The following is a 21,577-nucleotide window of genomic DNA, read 5'->3' as shown; positions in this document are numbered from 1 at the left end:
TCCATATGCAGGCTATGCTGTCTATTTGCATTTTAATACACAATAGTCAGACTGTAATTTATTCTACTATTTCAAAGAACTGCTTATGATGTATATGTCTGTGGCCTGCTTCTGAAACTTAGAGGGTGTTGATGTCAAATTGTGAAAATAAAGAAAATTCTGCCCAAAATCTCATATTCTAGGTGGGTTATCTTGTAACACTCAGAGACTTGAGCATTCCAGATGTGTTTGTAGCTCTTCTCCTGCTTCCTGGATGGCTCCTGACTTCTAAGAACATTGTTGCTCAAGCCACTGAGAGACAGCCTGTGGGAAGGGTGTCCTTCTAGATGAGAAATAAGAGATTTTTAAGGACTAGTGGCTTAAATCAGTCAAGCATAACTTCAAGACTAAAACTTTTATACTGGGTTATTCATAGATGGAATGTTGAAGGGAAAATTAAAATCCAATTTCAAATTGCTGCTTTAAAAAGATGAGAATATATGGATTCAAGCAACAGTTACCAGAGAAACTTATACTCTGTGCAGTGTGGGTTTCACATCTTGTATTATGTAACCATTGTGCAATGTCCATAGGGGAGGGAAGGGAGGAAAAGAAATGTATGCAATGACCTTCTAGGTCCAAATTTGCAAGAAGCCAACCGCTACTGTTGGAGGGTGGACAACCCTAAAGTCTGTGCTCAGAAGAGTTATTCATGATAGCTCAACTGAATAGTATTTTAAGATCTCAGCAAAGTGCAGCTTGCTTTCCAATATTCATAACTGTCTGAAATGGTTCTAAACTTGTATGGTGTAAGAATTCTTCCTTCCTCCACCCCAGATCCTTCTGTAAAGCTTTTGGTCGTTAGAAAACAGACCCAGTGCAGCAATTATACAGAGCTGGATAATTAAAAAGTCTCATGAGACTCTACAAGTTCACAGGAGAGCCAAGGCTCAAGCTTACTGAGGGATATTTTGTACCACACAGCTCAGGTAGCTAAAAGCAAGCTTTGTTAAGAAGTAAACAGGTGCAAACCATCAATCAGTACAATTTTGATAAACAGCATAGACAAGCTGATACAGAATGCTGGTGGGGTTTTAGACTTTTCACAGCACCTTATAAATCACTAGCTACTACATTTCACCTCTGACTTGGCCAAAATCAATACGATGTTTCCAGGTGCCCATCAGCATAAGCAAAGAGCTACCTCCGGTGCACAAGTTAACCCTTTCCTCATATACTTAGAGAATTGAGCCAGGATGAAAACAAAGAAGACCTAAAGATGACATACCCCATTCTGTGATTAGTCTTGTCATCCACTGGACTAGATAAAACTCTGATTAGCTAGAGAGATCATTAAAAGGCTAGGCCTTTCAAATGGAAGTCAAAGTTCCTTAAGAAATTATTGGATTCTGAAGCAACAAGACTAACATAAACTGGAAAGAGTAATGGTGCCTTAGGTTGATTTCTCCAGAAGCACAGAGTGAAACAAAAAAAATGGAGTGGTGTTTATTCAGAGGTGATGCCAGCATACATTTGTAGGGTAGTGTGGATGTGAGGCAGAGGAAAGAAGGAAGACAGAAAAGGTGCCTTATCATTTCTGTGATCAAGAGGGGTACAATCACATTAGGTAACTTTGGGATACAGCATAGAACATAACTTGGATTTATCCCAACCAAGGGCATGGAAATTAGGGTATTTAGCTATCTTCTCCCATCTATCTCGACTAAGGGCTGCTCCCTTAGGTGGAGGTGTGGAGTATCAACTCCCTGGTATTTGTAACGTGCCATACATGTAGACCAAGAAAACTCCGGCAGCCAGAGGAAGCCCTCAGGCAGAGTCCCAGATATTTTCTTTTGAAAGCCACCATCAGGTCAACTTGCACAATGATGATAACTGCCAGTGAGATGAGGATAGAGCACCTACAGTTTCTGCTACAAGAAGTGACAACAAAGATGATGGTGATGATCATGATCATATGAATAGAGCTATCATTTATTGAGCAACTAGAAGCCAAGTCCTATATTAAATGCTTTACGTGCATTTTATCATTTAATTCTTATCTGTTGGATATCCATTCTGTGTCAGGTGAGAGATATTTATACATGATTATATATATATAATCACCACAATCTTGTAGAATGTATATTACTCCAGTCTAATTTAGAGATGACCACACAAGACTCATCAAGGTTAACCAAATTATCTGAAGTAACATAGGAAATACAGTTGGGATTCAAACCCGGGTTTGTCTGCCTCCAAAAGAGTCCCTTGGCTTAGGCAACATTGTAATCCTTAATTAACTAATTAATCATTGACATTTTTCTGACACTCATCTATTAAAAAGTCAGCAGGCACTATATAGATTCTGAGATACAAAACAAAAATTGCGCCTGTTCCCAAGGAGTTCTATGTTTATGGAAGAGAAAGACCAAAAAAACTGTAGTGTTATAAGGGCTATACTAGAAGTATGTTATAGCTATTGAACAGGATCAGTAAAGACAGTATCACTTGTTGCTGTATAACAAATAGCCCCATAACTCAGTGACTTAAAATAATAAGCATGTGTTATTGATCATGAGCCTGTGGGTGAGTTGGGGACCTCTACTGATTTGGACTCGGCTTGGCTGATCTTAGCTAGGTTTGCTCTGTAGTCTGCTGACAGTTTGGCTGGGGTTGAATAGTCTCAGATGCTTCACTCCCATGTCTGGTGATTGACTGGATGTGGCTAGGGCAACTCACTTCTCCAGCAGGCTAGCCAAGACTTATTTATGGCAACTGAGCCATGTGGATCACTCATTCAAGAGAATAAGTGTAAGTATGCAAGGCTGCTCAAGACCTGGCCTCAGAACAATCACTTCTACAACATATAGACCAATGAAATTCACAGACCAGCTCAGATTTAAGGGATGTGGAAATAGACTGTACCTCCTGGTTAGAGGAGTTCAAAGTCACGTTGCAAAAGACATTGATAAAGGAAGGGGAAGAACTAGATTGCAAACAATCTACCAGGAAGAAAACATCTGAATAAAAGATTACAGAGTAAGTAGGTATTCCCTCGCCAAATAAGATTGGAAGAGAATTTAAAGCAAGAAGGGGCTGGGCACCATGGCTCATGCCTCTAGTCCTAGCACTTTAAGAGGCTGAGGTAGAAGGATCACTTGGGCCCAGAAGTTTGAGACCAGCCTGGGCAAATAGACCCTATCTCTACAAAAAATAAAATAAATTAACTGAGCATGGTGGCACTGCCTGTGATCCCAGCTGCTTTGGAGGCTGAGGTGGGAGGATCACTTGAGCCTGGGAAGTAGGCTGTAATCATACCACTGCACTCCAGGCTAGACAACAGAGCAAGACCCTATCTCAAAAGAAAAAAAAAAAAGAAAGAACAGAACAGGAAAGAAAATAAAGCAGGATAGTATGTATTTAAAGACACAGGAATATAGTGTTCCATAATGCTGTCAGATTACTTGGGAATGGTGAGGGAGAGAGAGGAGGATTAAAGACAAGAAATCTGTAAAATGTACCAGAATTCAGGAAAATAAAAGTTAATTTGCAGACAGAATAATATGTTTATGAAAAAGTGATAGGCAAATGGGAAGATGAACAAAGTTAGGTCAATGGATTAATGTATGGTTGATTGGACAGTCTGATGTGGTAATAGGGTTACCAAAATTGACAAGATTATATCTTAGAAAAAAAATTTGTAGGTTGGGCTTGGTGACTGACATCTGTAATCCCAGCACTTCAGGAGGCTGAAGCAGGTGGATTGCTTGAGCTCAAGAGTTTGAGATCAGCCTGGGCAACAAGGCAAAACCCCATCTCTACAAAACAAACAACAACAGAAAAAAAAAAATTAGCCGGGAATGGTGGCATGCACCTGTGGTTCCAGCTACTGGGGAGGCTGAGGTGGGAGGATCACTTGAGCCGGGGAGGCAGAGGTTTCAGTGAGCCAAGATTGCACCACTGCACTCCAGCCTGTGAGACAGAGCAACACACCCTGTCTTTAAAAAAAAAAAAAAAAAGGGTTTGTAGAATGTGTATTTATTTCAACAAGAAAGGAGGGAGGAAATACCTTTGTAAGTGATTGAAGAAAACAATGTGGTTGAAAGCAGACCTGAAGGAAATAACTTCTCAGCATTTGAATGTGTTTGTGGCTTCAGGGAGCTATTGTGATGATGCAGATTGCATGATAGAAACTCTTTCTATGGGACAACTTTTATAAGCATGCTAAGCATAGTGAGTAGGTTTTTGTGAAAACGAATGAAGAGTTTGACTTATGGTCACAAGCAAATTCCGAGGCTCTAGATTCTCACAAGGCCAAGTCTCTGTGAAGACTGTTGATGTTAGAGATATATTTATATAGAGATTTGTGCATGTGTGTGTTTCCACTGCAGTATGTATGTGAGATGGTAATTTTCACTTCATGGATTTCTCCACTCTGCGACTGAGTTGTGTAAATTGAATAGCAGCTCTATTCTACAGTTTTCCAAAGCCACTTTCATTGTACTCCTGGGTCTGTGTTGCAAGTGTGGAGCTCGCCCAAGTCACCAGGTGCAGCAGATTTTACTGTGAAGCTTAACAGGCTAACATTAGCATCTCAAGCTCCTCGGAGGCAGAATGGAAACTTTTGTAGTTCGTTTTCACAGCTAAGTAATACTACATTGTGTTAATATATTACAATCTATTTATCTGTTCTTTTATAAATTGATATTTCTGTTGTTTCCATTATCTGCTATTATGAAAAATGGTACTATGATCATTTTTTATATCTCTCCTGGTGCCTGTGCAAGAGTGTTTCAGGGAAGTATATGTAGAAGTGGATTCCTAAGATATAAGATGTATAGGTAACCAACCATCTTGGTTTGCCTAGAACTGCGGAGTGTTCCAGGATGCAAGATTTTTGGTGCTAAAACCAGGACAGTCTCGATCAAAATGGTGTAAGTGGTCACCTTGAATACACACATGATCAATTTTACAACATAATACATATTAACCTCTTTCCCACAGAATTGGTAGCAATTTACACTCCCAACAAGTGGTATATAACTATTCCCTTTGAACACCATTCTCTTCATGCCTGGTGTTCTTGATATCTTAATTTTTGCCAATCAATTGAGTGTGAAATGGAATCTTGCTGTAATTTGATTTTCCCTCGTTACTAATGAGGTTCGGCATCTTTTCATGTTTAGTTTTCCCTTTGTGTGTTCTCTTCTGTGAAATGCCTTCCACATCTTTCATCTTTTTTTTCTGTTTTTTTTTTTTTAATTAGGCACATCTAATTTATCTCTTCAGATTTTCTTGATTTTTCCAGTACTTAGGTTAGGGTCTCTCAACAGCAGCAGTGATGGCATTTTGGACTGCATAATTCTCATGGGATACTGTCCTGTGCCTTGCAGCACATTTAGCAGCACGCTTGGCCTTTACCCACTAGGTGCCAATAGCACCCCCAAGTATTGAAAATAAAAAATGCCTGTAAACATAAAACTACCTCTTGCCAAATGTTTCCCTAGGGGACAAGATTGTACCTGGTTGACAACATCTTGCTCCTGTGGGAAAGAGAAGGTAGGAAGGCAGGTAGATTCCGTTTCCGTTTCTCTCTCTGATGAACTCTCTCTCAAGGCCTGTGCAGCATGTCTCTGTCCAGCATGTTTAGAGGTGTCGTGTGTCACATAGCAAATGCTTTGCTGGACCACTGGCTCTATTTCTTCATGGTAATGCAGTGGTCACAGCAGTAACATCTTACTTTGTCTTGCTGCTCACCCTTCCCTGCTTCATTTTCTGTCTCTTATCTTTCCCACCTTTGGATTTCATATTCCAATTAAAACCTCAGCGCTTAGTGCATGTCTCAGGTTCAGTGTCCTAGGGAAACTGAACTAAAACAAGTAGTTGCAGACAAATTACCCTATGGATAGGATTTTGGAATTTGATTACTGACCTGTCTGAAAGCAATAGGGATCATATATTTAGTGGTAAATTGGGAAAAAATAAACCCTGGCAGGCAGCAGCATTACAATTACTTAAGCTCTCATCTGCAGTAAATTGGGAAATGGCTTAAGTGGAAGGTCAGGTGTTAGGAGACCTAGTAGCTGCAACACAAAGTGGCTATTAGAGCACTGATAATTATGCAGATTGTGAAGTAGATGGCTACTTTTGACCTGCGGAAAGAAAATGTTAAGCTGAGGATGGTTCATTGCCAACTTAAGGCATGCTCTGAAAGCCAGAGGACATCTATGGCTACTTTAAAGGAGACTAATCTCTGGTCACTGCAGGGCAGACTGTGATGTAACACAGGCCCAGGATCTGACTATTAGGCTGGTAGGGCTGCCAAGGAGACAGGATACACAGCTTTGTAAAATCTCCTATTTCAAACTCAGGGCCATGATCGGAATAAGGAGACGTGGGATGAGTTCATTTGGATGGATGAGCTTGAGGACCTTAAACCTCTAAGTTCCCTTAAACCACCCTGGAAGACAGGAGTCATCCTTCTTTTTCTGACAGAGAAGAACAGCTTTCCTCGCCCAACAGTTATGTAGGAATCTCACCTGAAGCAGGTGCCTTATGAGATAATTCTTGCATGCCTTAAGATCTTTCTCTGCCACTGCTCATTGCCGCCATGCTGATACCTAGAGTGTAGACTCAGCAGAGAAGTATCAGCCCTCTCCAGCGGGAAATAGCCTATCCACTGAACAATTGAAGTACCTTGAAACCCACCTGGGAGTGGACCTTGAGTGTATTAGAGTGGAGGGGGGGATATATGTTGTGCTGAACTCCTATTGACTTCACTGGGGATGGCACCAGGTTCAAGAGGCAGAAGAAGAGACCCGGAGCCAGAAAACAAGACATGGGGTCTCATGAAGGTCTTACATACAGGGGAGAGAGCGCAGTGGTGGTGAGCTGGACAGGAGAACCACAACCACTTGCAAAAAGCATGCAGTTTATATAACATTTTTCACTTAGCACCCTCCCCTAATAACCTCCACCTGGCAACCTTTTAACCCAAAACACAGGGCCTCAATCCCCTGTACAGCCCACATTCCACAGGACAGGATGTGGCCCAGATGTTCCTCATAGAAAAGGAATAGCTCTCTGGGTTGGCCACTCCTGGATTCCCTAGCTCGGAATTCCCAACTGCATTCAGGTGCACCATACAGGCTCATTTTTAGCATATGCTTAAGTAATTGTTATCAGGTACATTTACCATACAAAGTTCTGTAGATAAACTCCTATGCATATAGTAGACAGGATGAATACTTAACACTCCTGAATCCCATTCTGAAGCATATTTGCATTTTCATGTGGAAGGTGTGATGCAAACAAGTAATTTCAAGAGCCATCTTTAACCTTCTCATTGCTTTCACACAAAGAATGTGGCTTTAATATTTCTTGATGTTAATGTACAGTTAGAAGCAATACTGATGAAACAGGTCCTGCTGGGCGCGGTGACTCACGCTTGTAATCTCAGCACTTTTGGGAGGCCGAGGCGGGCGGATCACGAGGTCAGGAGATCGAGACCACGGTGAAACCCCGTCTCTACTAAAAATACAAAAAATTAGCCGGGCGTGGTGGCGGGCACCTGTAGTCCCAGCTACTCGGAGAGGCTGAGGCAGGAGAATGGCGTGAACCCGGGAGGCGGAGCTTGCAGTAAGCCGAGATCGCGCCACTGCACTCCAGCCTGGGCGACAGAGCAAGACTCCGTCTCAAAAAAAAAAAAAAAAAAAAAAAAAAAAGAAACAGGTCCTGATATCTGGCTGTTTTCTTTTACATGAAAAATTCTGAATATGCTCAAGTACTCTATCAGAGTGAGCAATTGCTTCAACATTAATTCTCTGGAAGGAAGAATGTATTATCAGCAAAGTTTGAACAATTAGTGATGTATGTACCTGGGCAGGTTCAGTGATTTCTTTGCACATGGATTTAAACATGATGCTGCATAATAAGGGAGGCTTTGCAATCTCAGAGGCTTTTAGAGGGAGGGACTACCAGCCCCATTTCAAGATAAGGGCTGTGATTGCCTGTCAAATCTTTTGGAAACAGAATCAAGTTTGTAAATCAAAGGTCAAAACTAATGACCTCAAATAAAAATGTTTATAAAAATAAGTTGCAGACTGAATATGGGGTTTTCTTGACAGGAAATAAGTATTGTTCTGTGAAGAAATGGGCAATATTATTTAGATATAAAGAATGTAAGAGGGACTTTTATTGGAGTACATTTGCAGTTTTCATTGTAAATAATAGTAATAGACTATGATTTGTGACTTATTTGTGAATATTAATCATTAAAATTAGGTGATTATTATAAATGAAAGTGACTAGAAATCCATGATGTCTTCACAAATTTTTGTCCAGAGCAAGGAAAGGACACCTATTCAAAAGAGCCTATTTGGAATAGTTGTTAAAAAATAAGGTTGTTTACTATTTAAACCCTACCAAGTTCAGGCTGTTCAGTCAAGGTGGTACAGACTGGATGGTGGTTGAAAAATGACTGACAGTCTTTTTCTTTCCATAGAGTCTATGATTTTGGTGACAGTTGCCTAAAGCTTTTTGGATCACCTTTAATTCTTATAACAAATTTTCTTCTTTACCCTGGCTCTTCCTTTCCTCACTCTCTCCCACCACCATCTGAGTGTCCTCAGTAATCAAGTGCTTTCCTCTTTTGGTACAGATGCTGTCTGTTGGGACTCTATGCTTTCTATCCTGGTAACTCAGGGACCCCTGCGTTTGAAACACCTACAAGTGCATTTCTTCTTAGGCATGTCTGAGAATATGTTTCTAGGAAACTAACAGGCAGCTGCAAGGTGCACAGATGTTGTTGTCCTGCCTATATCCCCTTGGCTTTCTCTGGCTGCTGCTGAGCCTGTGTGTGTGGACGGACAGAAATGCTGAGGAAGGCTGGGCACAGTGGCTCACACCTGTAATCCCAGCACTTTGGGAGGCCGAGGCAGGTGGATCACCTGAGGTCAGGAGTTCAAGACTAGCCTGGCCAACATGGTGAAACCCCATCTCTATTAATAATACAAAAAATTAGCTGGGCATGGTGGTGGGTACCTGTAATCCCAGCTACTCGGGAGGCTGAGGCAGGAGAATCACTTGAGCCTGGGAAGCGGAGGTTGCAGTGAGCCTAATTGCGCCCTTGCACTCCAGCATTGGCAACAGGAGTAAAACTCCGTCTCAAAAAAAAAAAAAAAGAAAGAAAGAAAGAAATGCTGAGGACTACCCCTGGGAGAATCTCTCTCAAACCTCTCAAACCAGTGGTGGATAAGAGCTGATGGACAAATGCTGCAGCTTCCTAGATCCAGGGTGGGAAGCAGGGGCTGGCAGTGGTATCAACTCTGAGGTACATTTACCTTCTCTCCAGAGAAGGTCCCCAGCAGGATTGAGGCCCAGTTGCCTACTGTACTCACTTGCTCATTCACTCACCTTGCATTGACAGTCTTCTTTTCCCTGAATTATTTCCCTACTTCCCTACCATTGCTTCCTGGGACTAATTCCCAGATAAACTACCTGCACTCAAACCCTCATCTCAGAGTCAGCCTTCTGAGGAAACCCAATCTAAAACACATATTTCTTCTTTCAAAAATGACGTGATATACCAGACCAATGCTGATTTTCATTAGAAGGTAATTCTCCCTGGGAATTAGCAGTCCACGTTGAAGAACAGCAGCCACTACACACCCCACATGGGGGCATTTTAGATGGTGTGTCGCTGTCAGCCTGCCCTCTGCACAACTGCACCTGGCATTTGGATTCTTCCCGTGACCACCACTCTCCTTTGCCTTTCTGACCAGGGACAGTTCTGCTGACAGTTTTTCTATCAGCTGACCTAAGTAAGTCAGTTCCTATTTTTATGATACTGTTGTCTGACTGGCCGAGCAGAGAAGATTGTTTTTGTGAGGATGGAGAGGGGTGTGTTTTTTTCGGATATCTAGAGTACAGCATCTTGTTATCCTCAAAGAAGAACTGATCTTCATCTGAGGGCGTCTGTGTGTAAATGTTCTTACGAGCTCCAGTGCCTGCAGGCCTGCTTGGCAATCATGTGCCTCAGAATGACCCAGAAGCCCAGATGTGTTCCAGTTATCTCCATACACACTATAAATAAGCACATATGAGTCTACACATGAATTCACAGAGATATCTAAGAGAGATTTAGCTGTTAAACTCTTCTTCTCACTCTAATACCAAGATACTTCAAACCCCAAGGTAATAATTACGGATATAGAGGATCAGAAAGCCATTTCAGATAAAGACTTAGAATCTGAATAATCTATTTATCTAGTTCAAGTTACCAAAATAGCTTCCTCCAAGCCAATTTGCAGATGACCCTTGCTTATCAGCGGTTTCATTGCTGAGTTCAAAATCATTAAACACTTGAAGCATGAAGGCCAGGGAAATGAGTAATTATTGGTTTGGTGAAGTTGCAAGGGAGGTTAGGGAACCCAAGAGAGAGTTAGGCTGCCAGATATAGACACAAAGGAGGAAGAGGGGTGAAGGAGGAGAAATAATTAAGAGTCTGCTTGCAATCAATTGAGTGTCCATCTGCTATTGAAGTCATCGTAACACCAAGTGCAGGTAATTGGTATTTGGCTGAGTAGACAATTAGGTTGGCCACAGAATGAAAGGAAGCCAAAGACTGGTGAGTTTATCCTGCATCCTTATTTCCTCCTCTTTCTGAAGCAGAGTTTGAGAACTGAGAAGTGGCAGACAGAACCTCCCACGGTTTCTGCAGAGGGGAGCATGTTTGCAGAGCAGTGACACCTCCTGACTCAGAAAACAAATGAAGCAGTACCTGAGGAGAGAAATGTTCAGCTACAGACGTTAATTATAAAAACAAAGGCAATAAGGGCTGGTGGTTCTTTGGGAACAGTTTGAAATGTCACTTCTCTTATATAAACAAAGTTGTTACTGTGATGGAACTATTTTCTAATGATTCAGAATACTCATTTAGAATCATATGACCGAGTTCACATTAATGTCACTGCGTCTGCGGTGATGAAACTACATTGGTGCAGTGGTACTTTATACTTAACTGAGGCTCCTATCACTTGGTAATCTGAGAATCATCCCTGAGTAGGACTAAGGAGAAAGATGTAAGTGAGAATTTATATAGCACATGTTTTTGCCAGTCACCGTCCTAAATTGTTTCATATGGCAATACATTTGACAACTCCGGATTTTTTTTGCTGGTGGGGAAACTGAGGCATAGAGCTGCACAGGTGAAATGTTGGAGTACCCCTGACTTGCTCCTCACCCCTATCCTGTGTTCATGCTATGCGAGCTTCAACCTCTTGGTGTCCTGGGAGGAATTACCAATGTCTCCTGGTCTCTGCTTGTCCCTGGCTTTGCTTGGAGGATAAGAGGAAGGGGCCATCGCTGGGCAGACAAGGGTGCTGTCAGCAGCAGGAAAGAAGCCCCAAGCAGGGGAGCTCTGTGCCCACCCAGGACAGATGGGCAGTCAGCAGGAGAACCAGGGACCTGAGTCAGGGTTGCTTATCAACTGAGTGGACATACAAGTGTTTTCCCTCTGTTCCTATAGGCCTTGGGGGTATCTCAGGTCTCCTTTGAAGAAGCTGCTCGAGTTTAAAGAGATTCTCTGTCCTCTCCTAAAAAACACAAAGTGCGTGGTGTTGGGGAGGCGGGCAGAGGGGCGGGAAGTAGAATTTGTTTGAAGCAAAACATTTCCTGCTGGCTTCTCATGGGACTCTCAGAAGAAGTCTAGCTTGGAAATAGGAAGGAAGCAAAGTCTGCCCTCTGTTTAAATCTGCATTTTCACCCAGTGCCTGCCCTTGATTTCCACCATGGCTGTGCTCTGGCCAGTTTTAGACTATTTCCATCTCCCCAAAGGGCTCTGGCCTCTCTCTCACCTTGGTGTCTGCTTAAATATTTAGCACATCCTTATCCCAGTCCCTGTCCCCACCATCGCCAATCCATCCAACCCTTTCCCCACATCTCAGAGCCTTCCTGGACCCAGCATTCAATTCTGGAACGGATAATCCCTACACGCATACACACAGATGCACACACGTAACACACACACACACACATACCTCCCTCTCTTGGCTTCTCTTCATCCAAGCACTTGTTATACCCAGTGCAATTAGATCATTGCTTTTTCAGGTAATTGTTTCTCTGAGTGCTCATGGGGACAAAGATTCCCTATTCTGTGCATCTACATGTGTCCTCAGTGCTGGGCACATGGTGGACACAGAATAAATGTTAATTGAATGGACAAATGAACTCACCCTAGTGCCTCAAAAAAAGTGTTTGGCCGTATCTGAAGCCACGATGTGCAGGTTTCAAAATCACCATGTATTTCTAGGTCTGGCCCCATGCTTTTGAAAAACATGAAACCTGGAGAAACTCTGACCCAGTTAATACCCAAAGAAGCCCCTGTATGATGAGCATCATGTAAAGTAATATTTTTGGTAGGCAGTGAAGGAAATCAGAATTCAAAATAACATGGTAAAATTGGAGTTTTAGAATAAAATCCAGTAAAAATAAAGAGCACAAGGGACCATGATTGGACAGGGGAAATACTTTACAAGTTAGATGGAAAATGATAAACTACAAGCTAAAGTGTCATTTGAAGATATCCAGGAGGGATGATGTGACTCAAGCTTCCTGAAAATGAAAATCTTGGCACCGTATCTAAAAAGAAAAATACGCAGACTTTATATATGCAGTACACGCTCTCTGAGCGCCACCCATATACGTTGAGCTTTTCCATTTGCTCTCAGCTGCCAATATGGGCAGCCTTGGGGCTGAGGCCTCTTTTTTCCATCCTGAGCAAAGCTGTACAGCCTGGGCATAAGATAGGCTGGAGGTTTCAGTGAACTAACACAGTCCCCAAGAGCAGCTCTCTGCCAATTAATCTCTCAGGAGGGGGCAGCTGCTTTGCCTCTTAGGTGAGATAATTTGGAAACACTTGCTTTATACCTGTTCTCAGAGTTCACTAGCAGAACTGAGCCTCAGTCACACGCTGAGTCACTGGCTCACCAGCTCACCCTTAATTAGCTTTCTTCTCTTTCACATATTACATCTTTGCTTCCCTAACAATGGTCCCTGTACTTCCCAAATAAACTCCTTGTATTCGATGCTTGCCTCAGGATCTGCATGAGGGGCAACTTTAAACTTCACGAATGTATCAGTCAGGACACAGGTAAGAAAGGGAATCCATCCTAGGTGGTTCAGATGAAGGGGTCTCAAGGCAAGGGTTACCTGCAGAGGTATGGAAGCAAACAAAAGATGTTGAGGCCTCCAGGGACTAGCAGCAACAGGAAGCCTTTACTGTTCCTAGGTCGAAGGGGATAGGGGGTGCAAGTGTTTCTTCAGGAGCTGTAATCATAGAAGGATGCAGCTACTTCCAATGTGCCAAAATGGGCCGCAGGGCCTCACACCTGTAATCCCAGCAGCTTGGGAGAGGCAGGAGATTACCTGATCCCAGGAAGTCAAGGCTGCAGTGAGCTATGATCATGCTACTGCACTCCTGCCTGGCATGACAGAGCGAGAGCCTGTCTCAAAATAAAACAAAACAAACAAGATACCAAACAGGAAGGGAAAAGGAAGGAAATACCCTGGCCTATGTCTCCTCCTGCCCTCACATCATCTACCTGTGCCTCCCCGTGACCGAACCCACTCAGACACCAGTCACCAAGGGAGTCTGTGTCAAATGGTCCACATGGGTCAGCTTCTGAGGCACAGAGAAGGGCAGATACTGGATTTGGCAAAGCACACAAAGAATAAATAGCCCACATGGTTTTCCTGTTTATTACACTAGTGACTTGGCTCCTGCTGACAGCACATCAGATTCTAGATTATATTACTGAAGAATTTGGAAAGACTTTTTTGCCACTATAAAGATGATTAAAAAATTAAGGCATTGAGACCCATTAAGAAAATTATTTAAGGCTCATTTGGCTCAAAGAAAAGCGGTCTGAAGGACCAATTAATATTGTTCATTGCATGTAGCAACACTTTGCTAATCAAGAAGATGGGCTCCAACATGATAATCTTTTCATCAGAAACTTCCAGGCCAGGGATGCAGGCAGAATGGGGCTGTACTTCACAACACAGAGGGTGTCATTGACATGACCTGTTCAGTAGATAAGTACTAGCAGAAGCAGTACCAGCTGATATTGAGCACATGCCATGTTCTAGACACTGTGCTATGAGTACCATATCACCTCTTGAAATTCTGAGAACATCCCAATTATACAGATACTATTATCTCCTTTGTGTTAGTTTTCTGGGGCTACTTTAACAAAGTACCACAAACTGGGTGACTTTTTGGGAAGCAACAGAAATTTATTGTTTCCAAGTTCTGGAGCTGGAAGTTCAAGATCAAGGTGTCAGCAAGGTTGGTTCCTTCTGAGAGCTGTGAGGGAAAAAATCTGTTCCACATATTTCTCCTAAATCCTAGTTGTTTTCTGGCAACTTTTACCCTCCTTGTCTTGTGGATCTCTTCCTTCATGATTATTTGTGGTTCTTCCTGTGTATATTTGTGTCCATATTTTCCTTTTCTATAAGGACACCAGACATATTGGATCAAGGCCCAACCTAATAACCTCATCTAAACTAATTACATCTATAATGACTCTATTTCCAAATAAAGTCACATTCTGAGACACTGGAGGTTAGGACTTCAAAATATGAACTTTAGAAGAACCCACTCAGATACCAGTCACCAAGGGAGAAAACTGTAAGATGAGAAAACTGAGTCAGCAAAAATTGAAGTGACATAAGGTTTACCCAGTTAGAAAATGCTTAAAAGATACTCAGTGCACTAGAAAGCATGTGTCACAAGCCTGAGACCAGTGCTATGGAAAAGCAAGGGAAGTGTTGGATTCAGATTTTTAGAGATGTTAGAATCAAGCTATATTCAAGAAGGAAAGAGATTAAATGAAGGGCTGGAAGGAGAGAGTGCATTTATAGACCTGAGAAGTTGGGGCTGGCAAGTGGTCCTAGGAGAAGGAAAGGAGAAAATCTGGTTAGATCCTCTATACAGCAGCCTCCTCTGAGAATGAAGGACATTTGCCAAGGCAGGCATACTCCCCACTTCCACCCCAAAGATCCCCAGTGGACATCAGATCTGCCTTCCAGCCAGCTTTTAGTCTTCAGAAAACCTTCCACCTATTTATTGGAATTCCTGGAGAAGAGGAGGAAAAGCTATCTATTAAGAGGCTTAAAAATACTAATGCCTAACTGAAGAAACATTCAGCAGGAATGAGTATAATCAGTTTGGTCATTAGCTTTTTTGATTGAAGTGGAGAATAGAAAAAAATGCATTTATAGAAAGCAACAGAGGCCATGCAGGATGCAGTGCAAACATCTAAATGTCCCTGGGAGGAAGGAAAAGAGGATCATCATGTTACATTAGCAAACCGACATGTCCACATGCTTCATAATAAAGAAAACTGGCAAGTTATCAATAGCTTTTTCCTGCACATTTCTAAACCTTGAATACTGCCCTTCTTTGAAGTCTTTCATGCCTTGACTTTCATATCTTCAATGCCCTCTGATTTAATCTAAGCAGGCACATCACTATAACAAACAGCTTCAAAATTCTCAGTGATTTAATGCAATAGGAGTTTCTTCTTCATACCCCAGTCCAGTGTGCATTCTGGAACCATAATCCTTAGGGAGTTTCCCAGGGTCACATAACTAGTATAAGCGGCAGAACCATAATCTGAGCCCAAACAGTTTATTTTCAGAGAGTCAGTGTGCTCCTAACAACTACAGCTCCTGGTTCCAGTATCTCTGTAGTCACAGTTGGCTACCTTCCATGACAAACAGTCCAAATTCCCAATGGTTTCGCACAATAAAGTCCTATTTCTTATTCACTTCATAGTCCAATGGGACTGTTTCTGGTAGGCAGTCTTCTTCCACATGCTCCATCAGGGACCCAGGCTTTTGTTCCACTCTCCTCTGTCCGCAGAGAACTATCTATTCAACTGGCATGTGAGGAGAAAGAGAAAGCTAAGATCAGTCAGGGGAATTTTGTGGACCATTCCCAGAAGTCAAGTAAATGTGCTACATTCATATTTCGCTGGCCTCACTCAGTCACATGACCATATCCCAGCCCTTTGGGAGACTGAGGCAGGAGGATTGCTTGATCCCAGGAAGTCAAGGCTGCAGTGAGCTATGATCACACTACTGCACACCTGCCTAGGTGACAGAGCAAGAGCTTGTCTCAAAACAAAACAAAACAAAAAAAGATACCAAACAGGAAGGGAAAAGGAAAGAAATACCCTGGCCTATGTCTCCTGCTGCTCTCACATCATCTACCAGTGCCTAGATACAAGTGAGACTGGGAAACATAATCCACTATATGCCCAGGATAAAAAAGGAAATAGATTTGGTCACAACTTTATATCTCAGACAAATCCGTGTGTAAGAAGACAACAAGGAGGAAGAAAAAGAAGAGGAAGAAAGAAAAAGAAGCAGAAGATAGATCCCCCAGGTTTTATATCTCATAAGGAGTTGTATTTACCTTCATCTGGTCCTGTATTAATGGAAATTACATTGCAGCTGCAAACAGGCGGCATCACTTTCTGAAATTTCTGAGAAATACAGATTATCTTCCACATGAATGAGCTAGTGGGTAGAAACTTCATTCCCAAGAGAACAGCTAATTGAGTCTCACGCTATGTAAAAATATAATTATTCACCGACTGTGGGGCATGTATTTTTCTATTCCTTCGGAGAACAGAACCAGAGGCAGGAACCTAAATTGCAGCATGAGATATTTTTGGTTAAATAGAAATTTGAGGGAATGTGTGTGAATATTTGAATAGCATTCCTAAGAAGGTTTGTGGAATTTGCTCTGGAGATTTCTAGTGAACAATATAGAATCACTTCGGTCCCTTAAGGGAAGAGTATCAGCCCAACTGTTAGTATCCAAGTGTTCTGAGAGTGCAGAGTACTCAAGCACTAAGTTTTAAGTCCTAGCACCCTAATATCTGGAATGGAGTTAGAGTAAATCCTACAGCTTGTTTCACAGAATATATAAAGCTACCTCCTAGAGCTTGAACATCATTAGACATTTTTATTTCACCTGTGGATCATCCTATATGTAAGATGTTGTCATTCCAATGGGTGAGGAGCTGTACACAGTATGGCAACCCCCTTGCCTCCTTTGACCGTCAAAGGGAATATATAGGCATAGACTTCCCTTCTTACACCTATGTAAGAACATAAAGAACTTGTGTAAGAACTTAAAGAACCTCAAGAACATCAAGTGGCACAGATTGTGGGGTTCACCTCAATATGCTTTCCCTTTCCCCAGGACCTTGGGTCCCCAAGTGTTTGTAGTCCTAATATTCAAGTTGTAATTCCCCAGACCAATAAAACCATTGCAAGCTCACTTCAGTGTTGCAACCTTTTGGCCACTGCTTTGTGCTTCACTGCTTGGGTTTTGAATCTGTAATTCTTCTGAGTGAGGAAATGCCTTGAGAGGAAATGAAGCTCAGAATGTCAGATTTACCTCACATCTTTCTCTTCTCACCAAGATCCTCACCTATTCAGTTCTGGCTGCCCTAGTAGGTTTTTTTTTTTTTTTTTTTTTTTTTTTGAGACAGTCTTGCTCTGTTGCCCAGGCTGGAGTGCAGTGGCGTGATCTCGGCTCACTGCCAGCTCTGTCTCCCTGGTTCACACCATTCTCCTGCCTCAGCCTCCGGAGTAGCTAGGACTACAGGCGCCCGCCACCATGTCCAGCTAATTTTTTGTATTTTTAGTAGAGACAGAATTTCACCGTGTTAGCCAGGATGGTCTCGATCTCCTGACCTCGTGATCTGCCCGCCTCAGCCTCCCAAAGTGCTGGGATTACAGGCGTGAGCCACCGTGCCCAGCCTGCCCTAGTAGCTTTCTAGTACCTGTCAATATATCTTCAAAATAAATTGTCAAACTTTTCTTGTTGTAAGTGGAAGCGTTTGTACAACACCCTTTTCAGACAATAGAATTACATCTTTAGGTTCTGAAAGGAAACATAAGACTCTATATAGTGAAGAAGCCTCCAAAACTTAAGTAAAACCGAGGTGTTTATAGACTAACAAAACAGGATATTTTTCACCAGGAGACCTGAACTAAAAGGAGAAATTCAAGCGAGAGAAAATCAAGAGGGAGGGATACACAGACATGCAGAAAGGAATAAAGTATAAGAGAAATAATAAATGTAAATGAATATTAACTGTATTAAATAATAATGTGTTAATAAATGGCTTTCAGTTTGTAAAGAACTACAAAAGATAGTATGAAGCAAATGCAATTCCAAGGCTCTTACATTGAACAGGAAGTAGTAAGCTTACTGACATAAAAAAGACTACAAAGAGATAAAGATTTATGTTGCCATCTCCAGGGATATTATTCAAAGAAAAGCAAAATAATATGCAATTATCTAGCTAATAGAAGGGTGAAAAGGAATGATAACAAATACTTGATTGACCCAAAAAGTCAGAAAGCAGAGAAAAATAGAGATAGGACAAGTTGGGGGAAACATCTTTTAAGCAAGATAGTTTATTTTAACCCATCTATATTACACTAAATATGAAGGGACTAAACACTTCAATTGAAATTCAGAATGTGTGGCTGGATTAAATAAAAAAGAAATAAGAGGCATATGTTGCTTACAAAAGACATACCTTAAATGTAATGATATAGAGAGGTTGGAGGAATAATACTAATAAAAGAGACCACGCAAAAAAATAAAATTGAAAAGCCGATACAGCTAAGTTTACATAAAAACTCAAGTGAATTTTAAGGCAGGAAGCATTTTTAGAGATAAAAATGTATTATACTTTACTGAAGAATCATTCCACCAGAAAGATATAACGATTCTTAGTATCTGTGTACCAAATAATACAGCCTCAACATAGATGCAAAAATTGATAGAATTAAATGGAGACATTGGCAAATTCACAACTCTTGGTAACTGTTAAACTAACCAAAAGGAATAAGAGAAGATTTGACAAAATAGTTTGCAAACTTAAACTAATTGACATACATAAAACAACGCACCTAACAATTGCAGAATACACATTCTTCTGAAGTGGACATAAAATATTTGTTAACGCTGATCCTACCCTAGGGTAGGAATGTTCCTTTTTGAAGACACCTCTCAGGCAGCCTATCCTTGGGAAAACCTTTTTTGGCAGCACCACTGCTCTGGTCTGGAGCAGACCCAGTTAGGACTCCTTAGCATTTAACATTCCTCTACATGTCTGTATCTTCTTCCTGCAAACACTGGGGATTCTCTCTGGAGGACTTTTTCTGGTCACAGAAACATGCTCAGGGCCATGCACAATTCAGGGTAGAAATGCCAAGGAGTTAATGTGTCAGGTACAGTTCCCAACCCATAAAAAATGGGAATTGCTGAATAAATGTCCCACTTCCTTGCCCTTCAGATGGGACCACCCTGGGGTACATCCTTTACCACCTCTCAGAGACCCTCATCAGGACTGAGCTCCAGTTGCTGACAGTAGTAACCTGTTGGAAATATACTCTGCACTGGCTGCTTTTTTGGTCCTATCTCACTTCCTCATGTTCTTCCCATTCCTCCTGAGATATCTCAGGTAAAGACTCGCACTCAAACTCTTGTTTAAGGATCAGCTTCTGAGAACCCAAACTAAGACAGGGCCCCATCTGTGCTTGCCGATATAACTTTAACTTACTAAATTACAGTGATCCATCTCCTTTTGTGAGCTTTTTGGTGGTAGAGACTATGCTTTTATCTCTGTGGCATAGCGCCTGGCACATGACACCTAAGAAGTGCTCAACTAGTGCTCAGTAGCCATTGTTTAGTCAATGAATGAAGCCTGATTTGAAACTCATCATCCATCAGCTCTCAGCACAAGGCTGCCTGATCACATAGGTAGGTTTTGAAAAAGAGAGAGTAGAGACAAATCTGAACTCTTAGGAGGACAGGCCTAGATTACATGCCACAGGGAATATCCCTAAACATACTAGTATGTCCAAAGAACCTAGGGGACCTGCTATGCAGATGCACATGGCACCTTCATGGAAGAAAAGCAAGGCTGATGAAAAGGGATGTCAGCATTCCTGAGATGGGCTTTTGTCCATCACAATTTTGCCTGTAGCCAGCCCTGTTTATTACATGAAGACATGCTTTGTTCTGTTGGGATTTTATTTGAAATCAATTCTTAATTTGATTTTAAGGGAAGCAGTGATGTTGGGAAATGAGAGCACCGTATTATTCTCAGAGATTGTCCTTGAAACTAAATAGGTCTGCCACATCACTGCATGACTCTACTGTTTGGCCCTGACTATTTATAATGCTTTGTTTATCTGTTGTTCCCGGGAAACTAACCTCACCTTGTCCTCTTAAGCATCTTTTGAATGTCAGCAATATGAGAATTACTATGCCAGGAGTTGGGAGATGAGAGAAAAAAAGGTGTTTACCATCCAGAAACATAAGATATAATGGAAGAGACAGATGCACAGACACAAAATGTTCTCAAGATTGAAGATAAGGCATGTACCAAGAATCTTAAAAGCACAAAGGAGAGACAGTGGACCCTTGAACAATGTGAGGCTTAGGGGTACTGACCTTTTACACAGTCAAAAATCCATGCATAACTTTTGACTCCCCCAAAACTTAAACTACCTATGACCTACTGTTGACTGGAAGTCTTACTGATATCAGAGTCAATGACACATATTTTGTATGGTGTATGTATTATATACTGTATTATTACAATAAAGTAAACTAGAGAAAAGAATATGTTATTGAGAAAAATTACAGGGAAGAGAAAATATATTTACTATTCATTAAGTGGAAGTGGACCATCATATATGTCTTCATCCTTGCTTTATGCTGAGGAGACTGAGGAGGATGGGGAAGAGGAGAGGTTGGTCTTGCTGTCTCAGGGGTAGCAGAGGTGGAAGAAAATCTGCATCTAGGTGAACACATGCAGTTCAAACCTGTTTTGTTCAAGGGTCAACTGTATATTCAAACTCTGCCTGGGAATATCAGCTAAGGCTTCTGATATGGTTTGGCTGTGTCCCCACCCAAATCTCATTTTGAATTGCTGTTCCCATAATCCCCATTTGTCGTGGGAGGGACCCAGTGGGAGGTAATTTAATCATGGGAGTGGTGACCTCCATGCTGTTCTCATGATAGTAAGTTCTGATGAGATTTAATGGTTTTATAAGGGGCTTTCCCTCCTTTTGCTTGGCACTTCTCTGTCCATGTGAAGAAGGACATGTTTGCTTCCCCTTCTGCCGTAATTGTAAGTTTCCTGAGGCCTCCCCAGCCATGTGAAACTGTGAGTCAATTAAATCTCTTTTCTTTATAAATTACCCAATCTCGGTATGTCTTTTTGTTTGTTTGTTTTGTTGAGATGGAGTCTCGCTCTGTCACCCAGGCCGGAGTGCAGTGGCGCAATCTCAGCTCACTGCAAGCTCCACCTCCTGGGTTCATAGCATTCTCCTGCCTCAGCCTCCTGAGTAGTTGGGACTACAGGCGCCTGCCACCATGCCTGGCTAATTTTTTGTATTTTTAGTAGAGACGGGGTTTCACCGTGTTAGCCAGGATGGTCTTGCTCTCCTGACCTCATGATCCACCTGCCTCGGCCTCCCGAAGTGCTGGGATTAC

General features: G+C 41.9%; 1 protein-coding gene across 4 annotated transcripts in view; it reads left to right on the top strand.

Moving 5' to 3' along the window:
- The window catches only part of PAK5 (p21 (RAC1) activated kinase 5), a 314,727-nt gene that overhangs the window by 121,213 nt on the left and 171,937 nt on the right, over window positions 1-21,577 (top strand). The window lies entirely within an intron of this gene.

Source organism: Nomascus leucogenys, chromosome 11 (assembly GCF_006542625.1).
Source record: "Nomascus leucogenys isolate Asia chromosome 11, Asia_NLE_v1, whole genome shotgun sequence".
NCBI classification, from domain to species: Eukaryota; Metazoa; Chordata; class Mammalia; order Primates; family Hylobatidae; genus Nomascus; species Nomascus leucogenys.
Note: the sequence above shows the minus strand (reverse complement) of the source record. Positions and strands in the feature narration are given on the sequence as shown.